The sequence below is a fragment of the Lissotriton helveticus genome, chromosome 9 (assembly GCF_964261635.1).
Source record: "Lissotriton helveticus chromosome 9, aLisHel1.1, whole genome shotgun sequence".
In the NCBI taxonomy this organism is placed as follows: Eukaryota; Metazoa; Chordata; class Amphibia; order Caudata; family Salamandridae; genus Lissotriton; species Lissotriton helveticus.
In genome coordinates this window covers 253,262,708-253,281,213 of record NC_136070.1, presented here as the reverse complement: position 1 = coordinate 253,281,213, position 18,506 = coordinate 253,262,708, and the positions used below count along the sequence as shown (strand labels likewise).

Below are 18,506 nucleotides of genomic sequence, written 5' to 3'. Positions count from 1 at the left end.
TTTATTTGTTTGTGTACTTACCTCTGTGCAGCCGTATTCCGCAGTTTACTACCCCCCATCCTGCCCCTCCCCTGCCCCATGTCAGCGCCAGGCAGCACTCCCACCACGGGCCACTACTGGTGGGTGATAGTTATTTTATGTAAAATATTATGGTGATTATATGTTTGATTGATTTACAGTTTACAGCCCTGAAGAAGTCGAAGGTAAACTTGGCATACAACAAAACACGTGTTGGCTGGCTGTTTATAGCGCTTCACCTCTATATAAGATTTGAGGTACAGAAACATTATCATATGATTTGAATTGGTAGATCAGAATAAAGCTGACAGATATTATTGGATTCCTTGGATTGGAACTCTGAGTGCTCAGATCGACTGCATTGTACTGATTAACTCCTAGTTTGAGGGTTACATTTTGTGGGGTTGTTTAGTAGCCCACCCTTGATCTTGAGCACCATTAATTTATGACTCTTGTTCGTAGTGCTTCCCTGAGCTTGTTGGTGAGCGCCTTGTCTTAGGCTTGGCTACCTGATATCTGCTATGCTTATGCCACGGTGCAGCATTTGCATCTGCCCCATACAATTTGAGCCACTTCCAGACAGATGCAGGTTTATCAAAGAAAAAGGAATTGTCTTCTACTCAAGTCAGGTGGGGAACAGTAACATATAGGGGTCACTCGCCACTCAGAGTGCCTTCTTCACTTCCATGAACGAGGTAGTGCATGGTTGCACCTCCATAGCATAATCCAGGTAAATGGATACTGGCCCGTTTTTAACACTAACTTCCACAACTTCTAAAGGGCGTTTCAGGATAAGGCCTCTATCACAATAGTGCAGGAGGCATGCCAACACACCGGGTGTGGCAGGCCACCAGCAGTGGGGGCCAAGCCAGGACTCGGTGCGCCCTCTTTAAAGCCAAGGATTTACAACAACCGTGAGGGGCCACCTCAGTTTCAAGCCATGTCTGAAGGTATCAGATCATGTCTGAGCCCTCCTCCTTTTCCAGCAGTCCCACTATCCGCACATTGTTTCACCAGCTGCGCCCCTCCAGTGACCCAATTTTGTGCTCCAAAATGTCTCTGGACTTGTTAATGCCTTCCAGTATCTGTACTAGGATAATATCAGTATGCAAAGCAGCTGCATCCTCCACCTGCCAATCCAGGGTGTCCACCTTTTGGTAAGATCACGCACCTGGGTCACGAGTGCATCCTGCCTCGTCAGGATCACTGCCACAACTGCCTCCTTCTCTGCCACTCTAGCACTCAGAATGCAATGATTATCTTTGAGGATCCCATGGTCCACCTCCAGTGACCCAATTGTGTGCTCCAAAAAGTCTCTGGACTTGTTAATGGCTTCCAGTATCTGTACTAGGATAATGTCAGAATGCAAAGCAGCTGCAGGCTCCACTTCGCCTCCCGTTGGCCCTATCAGCAATTTGCCCTGCAGTGGTGTGGGCTCTGGGCCAGATCTGGAGCCCATTGTGGGCTCCCTTTGCGCCCTAGTGTGACCCATAGTGGGGCAGACCAATCACTGGGGCGGATGTCTCCTCTGATCTCAGCAGGTTAACAGCCTCCACCAAGACCGTTTTTGAGGTCTCCTCAAGTGCCGCAGCCCTTCAAATGCTGCAGTAGTCTCATCATCATAGCCCCCACTCGTACTCAAGGCACCCGGCTCAGCGCTGCGTATGGTAAGTGCAGTCAGGGCAGGGAGGCTCACCAATCACAGGTACTACAGCAGGGATTCCAGTGCAGGGAATCCTTACAGACCGGACCCCTCTGCACAATGCTAGCCAGGTCCACAAACTGCAGCTACCTCCTCATGTGGCCAGTCCTGTACAGGGGACGCCAGCTGCCCCATGGCACTACAATGAAAAGAGCGTTCTCCATACCTGGTCAGGCGATTTTCGATTGGGTCTCCCACAGGACTGCTCCTGCCTGCTCCGTCACACTAGGGCTGTCGCTCGTGTGCAGCAAAGGAGGGACCTCTATTGTTGCCGGTTCAAGGCGGCTGCCCCCGTGACACTAAGTCTGCCCAGGGGGTCGCTACACTCTCTGCGGCTCCCCTAGGCATATGCGGCACCACTACTTTGGTCAAGGCCGGGTTCATCCTGAACGGCCGCACAGCAGTCGCTGCCATTTTGAATAGGCTGGAGCCACAGACGGATCTCGCTAAGAAGCTGACATGAGCCTCCTGCCATCTTGCTTAGGGACCCGCTGGACTCCCGAGTGTCCCGGCACCTCGCTCGTGCCCCTGAGCCACTCCCTATGGACACCAGGCAGTCAGGATACACAAGAAACAGTGCAGTCGGTGGAGAGCTCATTCAGTGAGTAGCTATCTTCCGCGGCTGCAAGCCACGCCCCTATCATGAAACCATACTAAGTGCATTAAATAAGCATATATTGATCAAATACCTTTTTTAAGCTACAAAAAAACCTGCAAAACTACTTCATAGCAAGAGTATTCTGTTTCAGTCCTTCTTCATTATTTGGCACAGGTTCCTTACAGAAAAACGTTCATGCCTCTGTAGACATGAATTAGATAGCATGTAGAAAAGGTTTTTCACTTACTCACTAAAAATAGGTAGAAAAGTCTTTTCTATATTGCAGGACATCAGCTGAACTCCACACAACGCATCCATATACAATTTCCACAGCCTTAAACCTTTGACTTTGCCTCCTTGTTGTAGTAAAAATACCCAAAGGCAGAACATAAGGCACCCTTAAATGACTATTGACTTTAACATATGCTTTTCAAACTAAATATGCCAGACCTACTGCCTTTGCCATAAAATGTAATTAAAAAAACAGATCAGTCCTATATTCTTGATCATTGGTTTGCCCCCATAAATAACTCAGTCCTGCTGTGTTGAACATAATCTTTCCCACAAGGCAAAAAGTGCAATATAAATATACTTTTCAAAAAAGGCTCAGAACATCTGCCCAATCAAATGCTATACTATACTCAAGGAAACCAACATGTGGGTGGAGCTTAAGTTCCCCTCTTAATAGTTCCTTCTTTTAAACCTCTTTTTTCTTGATCACATAAGGTATTGTGACAGCTGTGCTGTCAAGTCAGAGCTAAAATATAGGACAGATGTACTTTTGTGTGATCTTTCAGCATGCAGAAGTTTACAGTTGTATATTTCCAAGCGGAGCATTTTTTACATATCAGAGTACTCAAGTGAATTTCTGACGTTCTCAAATCCCAATAACACTCTTGGAATATTCAGAGAGCTCCAATGAAGTCAGACCTTCATGCAAAGTGTAGGTGTAAGCATATGTCAGTACTTGTCTGAATTGTTTTTAGTATGGTGACTTAAATTCTTATAGTTAAGTAGAATAATAAACACCCTAGGCGGTTTTAAAATCAATAGTGTGTAGTAAAACACCGATGAAAGTGAAAGGGACTTTTTTAAGTATATAGAAAAGTATACAAGTTCAGCCATATAATTAGAAGCATTTGAAAACGCTAAAATCTCTGCTTCGGCCCATTCCCTTGTGAGTATACAAATTCAGTTTGGAAGGTTACTTATTGTTGGGGATTTCATACTTGTATGTACGGCCTCACAAATAATACTGAAATAAGAACAACATTCTTTGTGGTTCAATATTACAAATAAGTTCCATGCATTCTCCCAAAAAGCAATTACTCTATCAACTGGAAAATCCTATTTGATAACTGCTCCTACGAAACATAAAGCTCTGTAATCAATGTGTGTTTTGTAATGGGCACAACTATAACATATGCTCCCAATTATAAATGATGTTAACACATTTATGACATTTCTTAGCTATCAACCAGTTACTTTTGCCAAGTTTATGAGGTCATAACATAATCATCAAATACAGAAATATTCCACTGTTTAAAATTGAATACCAAGTGGAACTTTATGTGTAAATCTGCACTTCATTTGCCACTCATGTTTATCTCTCATTATTTACGTTTTCATTTTCCTCTCTCATATATTCATGATTTAATATAATCTCAAATATCCTTCAATGCAATTTTGGTAAAAACAAAAGCACAATTTCAATTGTTTGACTCGTTTAAACTTTAAAAAGCTATTCATCTGTTAAAAAGAAATATTCTGTTTCTGTATTACATTTTCAATGCCTCAATGTGGAAATTCCTCTGCATTTCAAAAGCGACCATGTTCATAATACTGTAGCACAGGCATGAGAGAGGATATTCTTAATTACATCCCTGAATAACCATGACACTTTCTACATTTCAGATGATACAGTGATAACTGATAATTTAAAGAAAACATTATTCCCACATGGTTTGAATAGCGTAATTAGTATCTTAAATGCTTACATCTTATATATATATTTCTTAAATTGCATCTTTTGCAATATTTAGGACAATTCAAATGCCATTGTATAACGAGTAAAGTATATGGTTAGCCATTTAATTCAAAATGATGTTATCACATGGTGACCTTATTACATTCGGTGTAATCAGTCTAATAACATAATGTAATACTGCAACTTGATAGTATATAGGATTCTCCAGGAGTGACCTTACTACTTTTTTCAAACTACAATTTGGCATTTATGACGGATATGTCCTATATCCCTCCCGTACACAATGGCTAGATAAACGTTTCGAGGTTAAAATGCACTCTTTATGATTAATGGGAATGTAAAGTAAAGATTGGAGTAAGGAAACATTTACAACATTAATAAAATATTTAGGGGTTCTCAGATCAAGAATCTTTGAAACTATAGTAGCAACTAATTTACCACCTCTACTAATGCAAATTCAAAAAGAAGGCCTGCCGTAAACTTAGGGCTAAAGGTTAAGATCAATCCTATAACAATGAATGCATTACCAAACTATTACAGGAGCGCATTAATATTCATTTCGATACCCCTAGTAAATGCTTTGCCGACATAGTCAAATAATTTTGAGATTTCTTCTGGAATAAAAAGAAAGCCATGTTTCCAGCAGAAAGCTACAGGTTTATACTCTAAGGTCTAATAACAATTCTAACCGTAACTTCACACTAACTATGTTTTTTGTGTGAAATTCTGGGGTTTTTGATTATATACTCCATGTACGGTTGGCTGTTCCTCTCTACACCCAGCCTTAGACCATACACAGTGAGGATTAGCCACACGGTGTGGCTCAACCTGCCATGGTCAGCCAACCACCACTGCACACAATTTTCGACTGGTCGTAGTGAGGTTGACTACCAGCTACGCACAGTGGTGGTTGGTTGAGGGCAGTGCAAGTTGGCCGCCCATAGCAGGTTGAGACCCACCTTCAGCCAGGTCTTGCACCCAACCACTGTTCACGGTTACTCCCAACTTCCCATGGCCTTTAGTCGAACGAAACAGAGGTTGGCTACAGGGCATGACCTTTGGCCTTTCAGGGCCTCAAAACTCTTTTGAGTTTTCTGGGTCGTTCGCAAAAAGAATCTTTTTAATTTGTGGGTTTTGTTCTTGTATTTGTATTTCGTTTTTTGGAGTGCTTTTACTGACTTTTGGTGCAAATGTGGTGACAAACGTTCACTTGTACATTTTTTTCTTTTTTTGTTGATGGAATATTTTGTAGTGGGCTTCCTTGTTTTAGTTACTACTTCTGGGTTTCTGATCACCGAACTCCATGTAATATAAGGCAAAGATTTTAAGATAAATGAAGCAGGAAAATCTATCTGTGTTATTGTATCCTATCTTTCAAGTGGTTGGGTTTGTTTTATCTTGGTTTGTTTTATCTGTTTCAATATAAACGTAAAATACTCCTGTTTAAACTCTAATTTGAGGAGATGTGTCAAGGTCAAAGCACTATAGGAGTACAGACCTCTCTGCTCCTGCTTAATTTCTGGGCACAGAAATTTCAGGTGAAGCTCCTTGCATTCCGTTTTTTCCCTCCTGGGGTATGAGTTAAGAGCTCTCAACCAATAGAATCCTTCTCTAGGTCCACACACTCCTCAATATCAAGTCTTACTCCTGGGAAATATGTGATGATCTTGGAATTTCTTCTCAGCTCTCTCTGAAATGGAAACGTTTAGAAGTTCACTGACTTTACAGGAAGTCCTGCCCTTGTTGTTAGATGTTCAGAGACCAGGTACTACGATTTCGTCTGCAAAATGACAACACTCCCAAGTGGCAACAGTAGTCCTCGAACTCTGTACAGTGTCCATGAACTACAGCAGTGGATCCAATGGGGGTCAATGAGATTGGTAGACCTCAAACTCTGTAAGAGCCCACAAACTGAAAAAGGGGACCCAACATGGTTGCACAGGTTTCATAGTCCACAAACTTGACTCAGAGTCTGAACTCTTCAAAGTGAGTTGACGGGTGTCAGGATCTCTCACTTGTTGGAATTCTGCCAACAAGGAGCAGAGTTTGCAAACTCAGTGGAACAAACTACTTTTTTCAAATTGTTTTACTTGGCAGGGGGTCTTTGGATGTCCACCCTCCTAGGGCCAAGTGTCAGGGTATGCCCATCCAGTTCCTTAAAGTGGCCATTCTTATTACGTTTCAGGACTTGGTAACCATGCCCTGTGTCATGTAATGGTGACTACAACAGGATATTTTGTATTGTGGGAAAGAATAAAAGCCTTTGAATCTGCAAACCTAAGTCTATGTTTGCAGACCTGAAAAGGGCAACTAGAGAAAAAGATCCTTAGTCCAATGAGATTTACTTTTCAAATATGGGTCAGCAAGATACATAGGTAGATTAATAGATATGGATGTATGTGAAACACTTTTCAATAAAAATGTCAATTTTAAAATAAAATATCAGTTTTTTAGCAGTTTATTAGAGGCTATATTTGCAGAACTCAAGAAGGCAGTTGCAAATCATTAAAAGTAACTAAAATAAGTATAGAGACAGAAAAGAAATTGGCATGTCGAACCTAACCCGAACTTCTTTTATTTGGAAAGCTTCATGTAGATTTGTCAAACGGATTTGTCAAACAGCACCAAAGCAAACCAAAAACTGTCTTTTCAATGGACACTCTGATCTAACCGTAGCTAGAGTCACTATTGCAAACTCTGTTTTATATATTTGTTACAAAGTGGCAGTCGCCACTATGTAGTTACAGCAAAGTCAAGGTTTTGATAGGAAGACCGTCTTTTGGTTTGCTAATAACTTTGAAATCATTTGATGAAGCATCACTACATTTTCCCAAAAAGTTTATCCACCACAGGTGAACCGGCAAGCGGAGGCAGAGAAAAATAGGGGCTTCCTAAATGTCATTTTCCTATGTTAATTCCCATAGGGAATTGTGGGACATGACACAGAAAAAAGCAGCTGACCGGAATGACAACAAATTTGGCAGAAAGTTAAAACTTTGACTCAGAAAGCATGCTTTTCACGATTTAGTGTTAAGCTGTTGAGCCGTTTTCATGAATTTCACATTTAAAGAGGTGCTCAAGGTGAATTTGAAAGGGATAAAAAATAGATATATCTGAACAGTTGGTCCCACAGGAAGTTTGCGGGACTCCCTCAATACTGTTATTTAAAAAAAGTGATCCGGTACCCACTGTAGTGTGATAAGGTAGGAGTCCATCCTCCAAGACTTTTCATGCAGAGTGCCAGGAGCAAACAACTAGCCGCCAGCTTTGAGGCACTCTCCTGGACATAATCGTAATCCTGCAGAGTCAGCTCGCAGATGAAGCGAGCCAGAGTAAGTGTCTCCATGTTTGCACGTGCACACTTGGCGAACCTCCGCAGGAAGCAATAAGGATTAGTTACTTACCTGTAATCCTAGTTCTCTTCCAGGGGTATCCTCATCAAAGTCATAAGCATTAGAATATTCCCGCCCATGCGCGGGACCCCGGAAACACTATATTATATGTGCCCCACATATATATACTCATATATATATAAATTCACTGAAAAAACCATAGGTTATAGACCATATATAGTTAGGAATTAGCATTTACAAAACCTTGAAAATTCACTGAAAAAACCATAGGTTATAGACCATATATAGTTAGGAATTAGCATTTAAAAAACCTTTTTTTACTCACACAAAACCATTGAAATTCCATATATAGTTAGTTGTACTAACTATATATCGCGCACCCGCAATCCACTGCTGATCATGTCACATATTACATCATTCATGACATGGTCAGTGACATCACTGATGACATCACTGATGACATCTCAAATGACATCACTGATGACATCACTGATGACATCTCAAATGACATCACTGATGACATCACTGATGACATCACTGATGACATCTCAAATGACATCACTGATGACATCTCATTTGACATTACTGATCACATCACTGATGACATCACTCATGTGATAATATGATGAACCTCTTCAGACTCTAATATAACCTAAGATACACTCAGTGTAAACAGACACTCACAGACTGTCACTCATCCATGGAGTTACTCACACACCTAGTCAGTCATGCAAAGAATCAATCACACCTCCATTTCCTCAACTATACAGTTATACACACCTTACTTATTCAAACATATACTAACACATATCTACTCTCTTATACAATCCCTGATACAAGTTCACAATCATCCATACAGCCACTCACACATGCACTGGCTCTTATGCACAGTTATTTATATATGTCAACTCTCACATGTACTGTGTTTTACATATGTACTTACTTTCACATGTAGCACTGAGATATCCATTCACTCATTAATGCACTCAGTCAACCACCCATACAGGTGTTTCCACATGCACTTTTCAACCCATACATCTAGTGAATCAACTGCTCACACATCTATGCACAGAGTTATACACCTCCCAGCCACCCACACACACACTCAGTCTCCCATACAAATACTTAGGCAATCAACCAATAACCCATATAGTTACTCATATAGGTACTGATCAACACATGCAGCAGTTTACAGAACAACAGACATAATGATGCACAAATTAAAACAGTTTAGTCACTAACCCATGCACTCAGTGAGACACATTTAATCACTCACTCATACAGTCAGTCACGCACCTACTAAATCCTTCTTCCAGACACTTCTACATCTACTCATTCTTCAATATGTAAAACATATTTAAAATTTATAGAAACACACAGTCGCTGGATGATGTCATCAGTGATGTCATCAGTGATGTCATTTGAGATGTCATCAGTGATGTCATCAGTGATGTCATTTGAGATGTCATCAGTGATGTCATCAGTGATGTCACTGACCATGTCATGAATGATGTAATATGTGACATGATCAGCAGTGGATTGCGGGTGCGCGATATATAGTTAGTACAACTAACTATATATGGAATTTCAATGGTTTTGTGTGAGTAAAAAAAGGTTTTTTAAATGCTAATTCCTAACTATATATGGTCTATAACCTATGTTTTTTTCAGTGAATTTTCAAGGTTTTGTAAATGCTAATTCCTAACTATATATGGTCTATAACCTATGGTTTTTTCAGTGAATTTCATTGGTTTTTTAAAAGCTAATATCTATAGCTGTAAAATGTATTTTTCTTTAAATCAAAAAATTTATTTTATATGTTTATTAATATTTTTTTTTATTATTATGTTTTGGTTCGCTCCCGGTTTGCGAACCGGGAAGCTTCCCGTTAGCTTAATTTGGTGCCGCGACCCGGTCCGCGAACCAGTAAACGTTCCGTTTGCGCAACTGCCGCGTTAGAAATCAACATCGTGACGCGTCACGGAAGCGCGACATATCACGTTGTCGCGTAATGCGTGTTATGATGCGCCGCGTTAGCGCACCCGGAAGTGCTCCGGAGCATGAACCGAGGCGCGAAGCGCAGCTCCCCGGAAGCGATCCGGGCGCGTCGCGAAAGCGCGACGTGTCGCGTTGCCGCGTAATGCGTCTTATGACGCGCCGCGTTAGCGCACCCGGAAGTGCTCCGGAGCGCGAACCGAGGCGCGAAGCGCAGCTCCCCGGAAGCGATCCGGGGCGTGTTCCGCAGCGCGTAACATAAGCGTAACAGGTCATGTGACTTGTTAATAAAACTTTTCATTGGTTCATCTCACTTTTGGTTTCCTAATGATGTAAGGCTAGGTCATGTGATCTAAAAATAACACTTTTCATTGGTTTAGACCTATTTTTTTTTCCAAATTGATGAAAACCCCTCCTTCTTTCCTCACTCTGAATTTCATCTTTGTGAGAGGAAGACCCTTTGTGATCACTGAGCAATGGCTTCATTGGTAGCTTCAGCTGGTCCACCCCCACCACCACCACCACCTCCTCATGGGAAGAGAGGACCACCTCCACAGTTCATTAGCAACACAGAAGAGGAAGAGGATGAACAAGAGGAAGAGGAGATACAGGGACCACAGTTTTTAGAAGAGCAGCCCCGGGTTTCTCCTCGGAAAACTAGTTTCATTTGGCAGTTTTTTTCAATCCCTGAAGGGCAGAAAAAAGTTAATGCTCGATATGTGACGTGCCTGATATGTAAAGAGGACTTATCTAGAGGCACCTTAAAGAAGTATAGCTTCGGCAACTATACTATGCACCGTCACATGCTGAGGTGGCATCCACTAAACTACAGCCGGGCAGAGATGCGTGACCTTCAGGACAATCCTCCAACTCCTGTGGCCAGGACATCAACACAGGTATCTTTGTCAGGGCCAGAGGCACGGGAAACCGTGCCAAACATTCAGGACAACTTTGTCCATATGAAGATTACCTGTTTATATTGCGGTACATTACTGTCATGTGCCAATATGAGCATTAACTTAATCAACAGAGCATTTGAAAACCACAAGTGCTCTAAACGCCCCAGAAAGTAAAATTTTTTTTGCTCCTGTTGAGCCCTTTCCAATGCCTGTTTTTTGTTGTTTCCCCTCCAAAAAAAACAAAAAAAACATAAAACTGTTCAAAAAATACAAAAAAAACAAAAAATGTTCAGAAAAATAAAAATAAAATATAAAACAACAAAAACATTAAAAAAAAAGTTCTTTTCAGAACTACCTCCCCTTTCAAAAAAAATTGCTAGAATGTTTAGCACTCTGGCAAGCTGTATTTCTTTTGGTTCGCTTCCTGGTTCGCTCGCCGGTACGCGAACCGGGAGCGAACCCAAAATTTTTTTTTTAAAAAAAAGAAGAGTAAGTATAAGGGAAGTAAACAGAGAGTAATGTTAAAACAAAGACAGCTATAGGGTCTAAACCAGAGATACTGTTTAATAGATTTATTTACCGAAGAAAAGAGGGAAGAGGATATAATTGTGAAAAACAAAATAGATAAGGAAGTGAAAGAAAAAAAGGAGAGTAGAAGAATAACAAAGAAGAGTTTCTTAGAGAATATGAGTGAATGTTCAAAATAAGATTAAAACATGTGGAATAACAGAGAGAAAAAACAGAAAGCAGAAAAGAAGAAGTAACAGAAAAAGAATAATTGAAACAGCAAAGAAATGTAAATAACATAGGGCCATATTATCAACATAGGCAATAAAAGTTTTGCAGCTTTTATCGGCAGAAATGTGTCGCTAAAGCCGCTTTTGCGGCAGAAAACTGCCGCTAAAACCACTTTTGCAGCAGTTTTCTGCCGATAAAAACAGCAATAATTTTATTGGCTGTGTTCATAATATGCCCCTTAGTGTGCTTCAACTACACAGAAAAAGCATAATGAACAAATAGTAAAGAGTGATCAGTCAAAGACACTAAGAGTAATAGAGATGGAGTGAGTGAACAAGAGTGAGGAACTATGAGAAGAGAGGGACTGAGAAAAGGAGTGGAAGGAGTAGAGTAAGTAGGTAATAGAGAAAGGAATGAGGGAAGTAGCAAAGGCAGGAAACTGAGGGTTAAAGAAATGAAGCTGTGGAACTAATAGTAGGTGAATGTGATAGAAATGTAACGAAAAGAGTACAAAACATTTACCTTATAATTGTCGTTAAGTTAGTCACTTGTTATTTTTATACTTTCAATCTGTGAAAGAGAGAACAAACATTTGAAGAATATTAAAACATGTTTTTAAAAATTAGAAAAGACAAGGGAAAAGGTTGAAGGACAAACAGTTTTTCAACAACTTTGACACTTACAGAAGCCTCTGCTTTTCCATGCCCCTACACAGTCCTAAAAATATACATTTTAAACTAACAGTATCTTGATGCAGATGAAGTGAGGCCTATCTTGCAACATGGTGCATCTTTTGCATCACTGCTGCATCGGTTTCATGTGACACGGGTTTTTTACAGCTTGATATATCTGCCTAGATGCATCAATCTGTAATTTTGTCGCCTCATAGCAAATCTTTTCCACCGCCACTGCGTCACAAAAGTGACGCACAGTGGCGCAAAAGAGGCATACACCTATCATAAATCTGTCCCTAACATTTGAAATGATTAATTCAGGATGACGATAAGGTGTGGCCTCTCCAGAGGTTTGTTTAAGGTGAGGCCTACTCAGGGTTGCAGATCAAATTTACGCTTGTTGAAGAATACACAGGAGATAATACATGTGAAGGCCTACCAATGAAGTAAGTCATGTCCACTTCACTCATGAACAAAGGCCAGACCTCTTCTGTGTCCGTGGACAGACCTAAACTTCATCTGCACAATGTCATTCGTAAACTTAGGAAACACAGGTGATGTAATTGAAAAATGTGGAGTTTCTTTTCCTCATTTCACAATCACATCACCTGTGTTGCCTTTGCTTAGGTATCTCATAGTGCAGTTGGAGTCTAGCATATCAAAGAGTACACAGAAGTTGAGCAGTGTATACAACAATTTTGACATTTACAGAAGACTCAGCTTCTTATCTTGTTGGAGATGAAATGAGGCCTGTCTTGCAACATGGTGCATCTTTTGCATCACTGCTGCATCGGTTTCATGTGGCACGGGTTTTTTACAGCATGACACATCTGCCTAGATGCATACATTTGTAATTTTGTCGCCTCATAGCAAATCTTTTCCACCGCCAATGCGTCACAAAAGTGACGCACAGTGGCGCAAAAGAGGCATACACCTATCATAAATCTGTCCCTAACATTTTAAATGATTAATTCAGGATGACGATAAGGTGTGGCCTCTCCAGAGGTTTGTTTAAGGTGAGGCCTACTCAGGGTTGCAGATCAAATTTACGCTTGTTGAAGAATACAAAGGAGATAATACATGTGAAAGCCTACCAATGAAGTAAGTCATGTCCACTTCACTCTTGAACAAAGGCCAGACCTCTTCTGTGTCCGTGGACAGACCTAAACTTCATCTGCACAATGTCATTCGTAAACTTAGGAAACACAGGTGATGTAATTGAAAAACGTGCAATTTCTTTTGCTCATTTCACAATCACATCACTGGTGTTTCCTTTGCTTAGGTATCTCATTGTGCAGATGTAGTCCAGCATATGAAACAGTACCCAGAAGTGCAGCACTGCATGCAACAACTTTGACACTTACAAAAGCTTCAGCTTCTGCATGCCCCCTACACAGTGCTAATTATATACATTTTAAACTGATGGTATCTTGCTGGAGATGAACTGAAACCTATCTTGCAACATGGTGCATCTTTTACACAAAAGTGACCCACAGCGGCGCAAAAGAGGCGCACGGCCATCATAAATCTGACCCTAACATTTTAAATGATTGTTTCAAGATGCCGATAAGGTGTAACCTATCCACAGATTTGTTTCAGGTAAGTCCTACTCAGGGTTGCAGATGAAATTTAGGTTTGTTGAAGAATACAGAGGAGATAATACATGTGCAGGCCTACCAACGAAGTGAGTCATGCCCACTGCACTCTTTAACAAATGTCAGACCTCCTCTGTCTCCTGGAACAGGCCTAAACCTCATCTACACAATGTGATGTGTAATGTTAGGAAACACAGGTAATATAATAGAAAAACGTGCAATTTTTTTTGCTCATTCCACAATCATATCACCTGTGTTTCCTTTGCTTAGGTATCTCATTGTGGAAATGTAGTCTATTATATGAAAGACTACGTAGAATGTGAGCACTGTATGCAACAACTTTGACACTTACAGAAGCCTCGCCTTCTCCATGCCTCCTACACAGTTCTAAATGTACATCATAAATACAAACAGTACAGAATTAATTATACGTGTTAAATGGTTTATTTTTGCTGTTCTCAGAATGTATCAAATTTCACTAAAAACAGTGACTTAAAGGTATTCATCATATAACAGCGGGGAAAAAAAAACACAATCAAAATGATTGTGTTTAAAAAACCCATACAACATAACAAATCAGAATTCAGAACTCCTTAAAATTAACTTACTTTCCATGACGTCGAAGGATGTCCTATGAACAGCTTACACTCTGTTGTGCTGTTATTATTTTCAGCCCGCCACTTTCTGAAAGAAAACCTCCATCGTTTTGAAAAATATGTTACATACAATAAATGACTTCTCGCTCTCTACCACACGTTTCCACAAGGACAAATCATGTAAGAGCCATTTATAACTCTTGGAATTCTTGTAAGCAAATCCCGTCATTTTGTATTTCCGCAACTTTCAGAATTAAAATGTTGAAGATCATTTTCACAATCCTGGACTAGTAATATCTTACCCTTCTTGCTCACTCATGTTCTACATTTCCTATGACACTGATACTGCTTACTATGAAGCAGACTTACACTACCTCTATGACTACTACAATTATTTAATTCTCTACATCACTTTTAATCACAAAGCAATATAAAACAGTAGACAGCATTGCAGACTTACATTCCCTCTACTCCATGTTTTGATTGGCTGCTTGAATTAGCTTATAAAAAGAAACAGTTTTTCTGAACTCATTCAAAGTGCAGTTATTTTTCCATGACGTCAAGTGTTATGGTAAGAAGTTATGTCTCTGTACTACACTTATCCTCAAGGCCAAATCGTGTAGGAGCCATTAGAACCTCTTGAAATTCCTCAGAGCACATCCCGAGATTCTTTCCCTAAAATTTTGGTTTTAAAAACACCAGGTAAGAATTTTTAAGGTCATACGGCAATTTTTTAAAAAAAATTAAAACAGAATCGTTGCAGAATGACCAGCCATTTCTAGACTTTAAATAAGCTGTGTAATGTCCTGATGTTATTGAAGGACCGTCATGATATATAATTGCTGCAGTTACAAAAGTCCTTCCTGATATTGACAACTGTGAAGCCACAATTTTTTTTATCAAAGTTGTCAATTTTGTTCAATCAGGCCTACATCGTTGGAACATTAAAATGACATACTGGCCATATGTTCGTATAAATAATGTTGACATCATTTCAGATTTACATTGGCTACATTCCATGTTGTGATCAGCTGCTTTTACTAGCTTATTAAAGGAGACTGGTTTACTGTCTGGCAAAGTTAAATATATAAATCTTTCTGAGTCTACACTAGTAGTACTTGATACCCTACAGTTCTCGCAGTCATGCTGCCATTGATAAGAAAGCCCAAACAGGTGATCTACATCTACACCTTCAGCATGCAATACATCAAGCATATACATTAAAAACTCCTGACAATCTTGCTGAATATTTTGAGAGAATTGTGTTTGACCTGAACATCTGTCTAACAGATTTCGAATTTCAGACACACTTTCTATTTTTGTTCTATCAGTGCTACATTTCTCTAACACAGAATTTAACAAACTGCAAAATCTTTGATCAGAATTGACCACAATCTCTTCTTTTACATTTTCTAGAGAAAACAAAACATTAACCACTACATTAGCATAGCAGTTGACACCAGAACTGTTTTCAAATTGAAAACCAACAACATCTTCAACAGAATCCTTTTTGTTTCTGCTTATAATTTCAGGTTCATCGACTTTTCGTCTTTTTGCTACAACCTCCCTAGTATTGGTCACATTTCTTCGTTTCCGGCCTACCACACGTTTCTCAAACAAAGGATATTGAGGCAAATGTGGCGCATACTCTCTTCTTAACCTAGTGTATTCCTTAACACAATCTAGATCCGCACAAATGTTTGTGACATCACACTCAATCAAGTACAATCCCGATAAAGTTCTAACTCGTGACAATGCCACATATGCCATACCCTCCTTGAACACAGAACTGCCAATATTCACCAATGCACTGTCTACACTTAAACCTTGCGATTTATGGATTGTCACCGCATATGCCAAGCAAACAGGAAACTGCTTACGGCGAACATATAAGTCTTTTACAAGCAAAAATCTAGCAGAACAACAACCAATTAGCTGTACTTCCTCAATGCCATCAAATTTAATTTTTAAAAATTCAATTCCATCTCTATTTCTGTATTTCACAAAATCAACAACATTACCCATTGATCCATTTACCAGACCTCTTTCAACATGTAAATTCCTTCTTAAAATTATACGGCAGTTTAAGCACACATTCAGAGTCTTTTCAAAACCTGCAGTTTTAGATATAGTCTTCTCTAATGAATCCAATTTTGTTTTCAAATTCTCAGACAAAATAATTGTTGATCCCATATGCTCTACTCTGTCAATAGCTTCCAGTTTCACAATCTCTTGGTTTTCTAAATGCAACATTTTGTTGTTGAAGATGGCACATTCTGCAAGAGTTGGCATCAAACATATTCCAGATTTCTTCTCAGTAATTTTCTGAAAAATATTCTCAGGCACAACATCTTGTTCTGGATATAAATTTGACAGTAATCGTGCATGTAAAGCTTCTTTCCCATGCTCGGTCACTTTTCCAATTCTAACATCTTGTAGAATATTCTTGTAAACTTCATCCTTCGCCTGACGCATATTTTCATGCAGTTCAGCATAATTGAAGTTTAACCATATATTGACGTTGCCAATGCTCCCTAGGCACTTCCTGGTATCTTCATGCGTGAGCATTTTGAACACAGGTTGTCCTTTCACTGGTGTCAGCTGCAGAAGATCTCCGAAAACAATGATGTGTTTGCCACCAAATAACACATCATACTCTGTTTTGAGAACTTCTTGCATTCTCAAATGCACAAAGGCAAGCATGACATTGGAAACCATGCTTACTTCGTCAATGATAAGAAGTTTCATTTTCCTCCAGACTCTTGAAACTTCACAACAAGCATCTCCAGATAGCTTGTGATATTGTAATTTGTTGTCATGCTCCACTGGCAGCATCAGTAAACGATGTAAAGTAATCCCTTTAATGTTATGTGCTGCCAGCCCAGTTGGAGCGGTAACAACACAAGACAGCGGTGATTCAGTCCTTTTCTGCAGATAAGATGCAATTGCTTTAATCAGAAAACTTTTTCCAGTTCCCGCTTCTCCACTCACGTACAGTCGGACAGGCTTCAACGACGTACATGAGCACTCTTTCTTCTCATGACTTAATCCATGATCAATTTGCTTGGTAACTTCGTCATATATTTTCCTCTGCTCAACGTTGAGTTGTCTTTCCAAGTCTTCTAAGTTAACCGCATCCTCCTGAGCATGTGCCATGGCTCTTTCCACTTCATTCATGGCAGTGGCAGCTTCATTTTCGATAACAGGTCCTCCTAGTGGATCCTGACTCAATGAAACAGAACTCTGACTGTCCTGAGAACTGTCTCTGGCAATCTCGGCTGCAATCGTTGCTTCCTGCTCGATTTCCGCATTCAACATTTCTAGATATTTGGGAAAAGCAGGACATTCTATGGTCTCCTTGGCGGCAGTGAAAGAGTCTTCGTAACAGAGGAAATCTCCAAGCAGTTCCTCTTCTGCACGCCAAGGCTTGAAAAGTTGCAAAAGTGCTAAATAGAAAAACTCCTTTTTTTCAGGAGATTCGCCACTCAATTTTCGATGGTTTACCAAGTGGCATTTTCTTTGCTTGACCAAACATCCCTCACTTCCAATTACAGCATACACTCCTTTCTCAGTATCTTCTTTGATGTTCCTCTTGAATATGTAATTTTGTAGAACCTCATACAGACAAACATTCTCGAGGTGACTGCTTCGATTTGGATAATATCTATCCAACATGTTGGTCTTCAAAATGTCGGTACTGTTTGGCTCCTTTTCCGCCAAATACTCAATTTCCCGCACAGGTTTCAGAACTCGATTACGCGTTGCAGCAAGACCAAGACTCGCCCAAACGATACTCCTAGATTTGGCATAGAGACTTGCTGAAGACAACCGGTCAGAACATTCATAAGCTCCGATTTCTCGATGCGACAACATCTTCAGACTGAAACTGTACAACTTCTTACTGAGGCTCTTTTCATGGGAAATGTCCTCCCACATATCCTTCAATTCTGTCTTTTCTTTTTTGGTGATGTAAGATGTCACATACCGAGCCACAGCCATACAGTTATCAGCCACAAACTGTATATCCATGTTAGCATTCCACATGGACAAAATCACTGGGTTGTAGTCGTTGATGTACTTGGACTCTTCGTTCCTCTTCAAATTGTATGTGTTTTTATGTGATTTCTTCATCACATTATGTCGCAGCGAAGACATCAAACTGTTTACTCTTCCTTTAGAAATCACCGGTCGTGGAAAGCCGAAACGACATTTGGTGTAGAACTTGTCCTTGTTTCGGAATTTACGACGACAGTACTTTCCACAACGATGGCTTTGGAAACGTAGAACTTTTTCTCTTAGGCTTTTCTTCTCCTTTGCGTTTGGAACAGCACACGTAGAATACTGTTGTATG

The 18,506-nt window shown here is 40.0% G+C and overlaps 1 protein-coding gene and 1 pseudogene across 2 annotated transcripts in view; both read right to left on the bottom strand.

Annotated features, from left to right (window-relative positions):
- Window positions 1-18,506, bottom strand: part of LTBP2 (latent transforming growth factor beta binding protein 2) — a 1,439,407-nt gene that overhangs the window by 927,288 nt on the left and 493,613 nt on the right. The window lies entirely within an intron of this gene.
- LOC144782545 (G2/mitotic-specific cyclin-B3 pseudogene) overlaps window positions 4,964-18,506 on the bottom strand; it is a 32,582-nt pseudogene continuing 19,039 nt past the window's right edge.